The following is a 4,349-nucleotide window of genomic DNA, read 5'->3' as shown; positions in this document are numbered from 1 at the left end:
TGTTTGAGGTAGTACCATGTTTGCATTTATTCCATAAGAGAACATAACAGATATCGAAAGTAACTCCTTTTAATTATGTGTTGAGTAATGGAGAAAGTTGAAACGGTTTTTACATTCGTTGGAGTAAATTTTATTGGAATCAGTCGTAGTATGAAGTATCACTCAAAGGTTGGATCCGTTTAAGACAAGATAGAAATCGACAGAGTCGATAAAAGTGTCACTCCATACGCGGATGATACTTTTCCAGAACCCAAAGAAGGTAAACGAGTATTAGTAACCTAAGACAAATTTATAAAGAGTGTCCGAACCAAGAATTAATTCGAAGGATATCAGGCGCATCAGCTCAGTCAGCCTCGCCTTCCATCATGCCCAGAATGTATAGTGAGTCACAACTCACATTTAAGAAGGTTATTATCAAACATGTCCTGAAATCAATTTTGACCTATCAATTCAAGTCAGTTGTTTTATGGTTATGTAATGAAGAAACGTTATGTAACGATGGAAACCACTATTTAGTCAATCAGAAAGAATCAGTTTGTAACGGACGTATAATAAAGTCGAAAATATAGAAGAATTATCCACATCAATTTTCAAGTAAACTCTAAATTTCGGGGATGAAATTTTCTTAAGGCGGGTAGAGTATAATATCCTGCTTAACAACACTGTCATTTATATATGTCAGTTATTTTTCCAAATTATCAATGAGATATTTTTTATCCATAAATGTTTAGGGCCAAGGGTAAAATGGTAATCTTGCCATTTAATTTTATTTAAATGACAAAATCCACAAACTTCTTCATTTTTCTACCCATTTCCTCTCTCTAGAAAACCAAAAATATCTTCCCTTCTCCCTCTACCCAAACCGACCTCACTCTCTCTAAACCCTCACCATCACCAATTCATTAATTATTGGAGGAATCATCAAGATTGAGTAACATATAGGTCCCTTATGGTGATGTTAGTAAGAATTAAACTTCAAAACTCATCCTCTTCCACTCCCTAAGCAAATCGCCCCCTTTCTTCCTTTTTCCATTCTTTCATTTTTGTCTCCAAATCCATGGGAAATTGTTAGAAAAACATGTTAATGGAGCACCCATGATGGTTTAATCACTAAAGTTCTTTCCTCTTTCTTTTCCATAGGTTGTCATCTTTTCATGGAATTCATTAATTCAATGTGTAGGAATGCAAATTATATTGTTAGTGATTGGTGGTGACTTGTTTTGATGCAAAAGGAGCTTAGTAATCACAATCAAGGTGAGTTATTAGTTAAGTTTGAGTCTTTGGAGAATGGAATGAAAGTGGAACTTGGAATTTAAGAAAATTAGTATAGAAAATGATTTAGCAGTTTTGATGAGCTGATGTGGATATATATTAAGGTAGTTGATGTTATAAGTGACTATACTTGGAATTTATGATTTTGAGACGAAATTAGTATGGCATATATGTGATATTTTGGTTATGGTTTTGGCTGTGTATCTTGGAATTGAGTAATTATTAGATTTTTCAGATTCTGCACGTAATTCCCTTCAAATCGGATATAAATTTCGTGTGATTTGGATTAGTGACTAACTCAGAAAGTGCGTTTGAAGTTGTGGATTTCTGCTGGAAAATTGTTACGGGTTTTGGGACAAGGCTCCACTAAAATGGTAATAACTTTCTCTCTATAACTTGGAATCAAGTGATTTTTTGAGCTATGGTTAGCTAACAAAATTCCGGACGTTTTAGTACCAGTTTCACTAATTTTGGTCAAGTATTGAGGTCTGGAGACAACTTTGAAATAAGGGATCAGATGCAGATTTTGTGCAGAATTTGGGTCTTTTGCGATAGCTCGCCGAAGCGAGCATGAAGCCTCGCCGAGGTTCCGAAGTGGATCTTGAAGTGGACTTCGTGTAAGCCCAAACTCAGCATAATGTTCGACTTAGAGGTGAGTTCCTAGTAGTTAGCTTTCCCACATTTGGGGTTTTAGCTTATATAAATAATTTGTGAGATAAATTTATTGATAAGTGATTGTTTGTGATAGAAATTCCCCATATGAATGCATGAAATATTTGGAAGTTTAATGCTTGATGGTCATACCTATAAATTTGTTTTCTGTTGATTTGGAATGGAAAAGAAGTTCAAAAATGTGTTTTCTACACTAAAGTATTGAAATTGTAGTGCATGGGCTGTTTTGAGTAAGCTAATCGATTAGCATAGTTCTGGTAACTGAAAAATGTGTTTTTGTCTTGGCTAACCAATTAGCCATATATGCTAATCGAATAGGTAACCCCAGAATTGTAAGAAAATGCACTGCTTTCACTACTTTTGTCTCCCGAATCTTTAAAATGAACGTGAACTTGTCTTTTCATTGCGAAATACATTTTAAAGGGGTGTGAATTGAGCATTACACTTTAAATCAATGATCGTGCATTCAAGAGAGTACTTATAAAATTATGGGTTTATGTTAAGAGTAACGGGTAGACCACTATCCCAGGAAAATTTATTAACATGTTAAAGACGATATTACTACGTCTATATTATTAGATTCAGAATGTTGTTATTACAAGAAATTAATTAAGTTAAGGCATTCCTCTCTTTAACCCCCCGTTAGTAGTGGAGTTGAGAGTTATTTCAGCTGTTAGAAAATCAGTTCAGTCTATAATATTAAATAATTTATAAGTCGTGGTTTTTGCTATCCTCGCCAGTTAGGATACAAAAGGTTCCCGCCAGTTGGAACGGGCATTATCCGTGAGGATGACCCCACGATAATCAGAGGAGTCCGGTATCCCCGTCAGTTGGGTTCCCGCCAGTTGGAATTATTACCAGTTAGCAGTGGAATAAATTCCGGGGTTACTCCACCTGGGTTTATTCTGTAAAATTAATCCAGATAATATTGTTTGTTCAACGCTAACATTTCTAACATAATATGACAGACATTATGACTATAATAGTTAGTATGATTTCGGCATTAGTATCAGGATTGAATTAGTATTTCAGATAGCGATCCTAGTTATCCCCCGATCGCTCAGTTATGCATGACAAAACTGTATAAACCCAAAAAGGGTTGAGCTTAGATACAGATGGCGATCCCAGGTTCACTGAGATTGACTACAACCTAGGATAGGTGGAACTCACTGAGACATCCCGTCTCACCCCAATCCCTTTTATTTTATTTCAGATCAGCAGGTTGTACGTGGCAAGGAGACAATACAGGAGGCTGAATGATATATTTTCATATGCTTGTGTCGTACTAGTTCAGATTATTTATTACGGTTCCAGACATGTATTCAGATAGCAAATGTACGATCCTGCAGTGATGTATATATTTATTCAGTTGAAATTTTTATTATTGTAATTTTAATGTATCCAGTACTAAATTTAACGCACATTCTAAATATTCTAGATAAATTTAGTATGGGCGTTACAGAAATCATGTGTTGAATGATCATATTTGGAAGATTAATTTTTTTCACATGTAGACAAGTGATGCGTAAGCCATAAATTATTTTTTAGAACAATATATTTTCTACCATAGCAAGGTAGAAGAACATGTTGACGCATGCTGTGAAAAAGTTCGTATTCAAACTTTATTTTAGATGAAACATGATCGATTTTGTCACCGGTTGGGCTGAACATTTTACGCAACAACTCAGTTCGACATGATATCTCTTCACGGTACCAAGTGTTATTGTAAAGTGTAACCCCTTCAGTTGTGATACAAAGAATTTTAGCAAGGATTTACTGTAGTGACTTACATTATTTTGAGTTAAAAGATTTACTGTAGTGACACAAATTACATCATCAAGAGGTACAAGAAAATGCTTAAAACTTTCGTAAGGCTCATTCCATATGGAATAATGTTCCTTTTGATATTGGAATTTGCAGTAGAAATCATGTGTTGAATGATCATATTTGGAAGATTAAGTTTTTCACATGTAGACAAGTGATGCGTAAGCCAGATATCATTTTCTACAACAATATATTTTCTACCTGAGCAAGGTAGAAGAACATGTTGACACATGCTGTAAAAAAGTTTGTATTCAAACTTTATTTTAGATGAAACATGATCTATTTTGTCACCGGTTGGGCTGAACATTTTATGCAACAACTCAATTCGACATGATATCTCTTCACGGTACCAAGTGTTATTGTAAACTGTAAGCCCTTCAGTTGTGATACATAGAATTTTAGCAAGGATTTCAAGAGTGAGTATAATTTCTACTCCATTGATGGTTGAAGTTATTAGACTTTTTTCTTGAAAAGTTTTGGCCTTAAAATAAAAACTTCGGACAACTTTTGGAAAATAGGGCTCTTTGATCTTGAAGAAGTTTGTCCAGCTCATGCGTTTAGTATATTGTGTAACGCCCGTC

At 34.7% G+C, this 4,349-nt stretch overlaps 1 long non-coding RNA gene across 1 annotated transcript; it reads left to right on the top strand.

Moving 5' to 3' along the window:
- The first annotated feature begins 1,129 nt into the window (after positions 1 to 1,129).
- On the top strand, positions 1,130 to 3,387 carry LOC146906347 (uncharacterized). The gene is made up of 3 exons (XR_015020193.1): positions 1,130 to 1,254; positions 1,508 to 1,924; positions 3,158 to 3,387. It is a non-coding gene; the product is annotated as an uncharacterized LOC146906347 (long non-coding RNA).
- The last annotated feature ends 962 nt before the right edge of the window (positions 3,388 to 4,349 follow it).

The sequence above is a fragment of the Medicago sativa genome, chromosome 7 (genome assembly GCF_051527215.1).
Source record: "Medicago sativa cultivar Bolivia chromosome 7, Bolivia_mono, whole genome shotgun sequence".
Lineage (NCBI taxonomy): Eukaryota > Viridiplantae > Streptophyta > Magnoliopsida > Fabales > Fabaceae > Medicago > Medicago sativa.
This window is presented reverse-complemented; position numbering and strand designations above follow the sequence as displayed.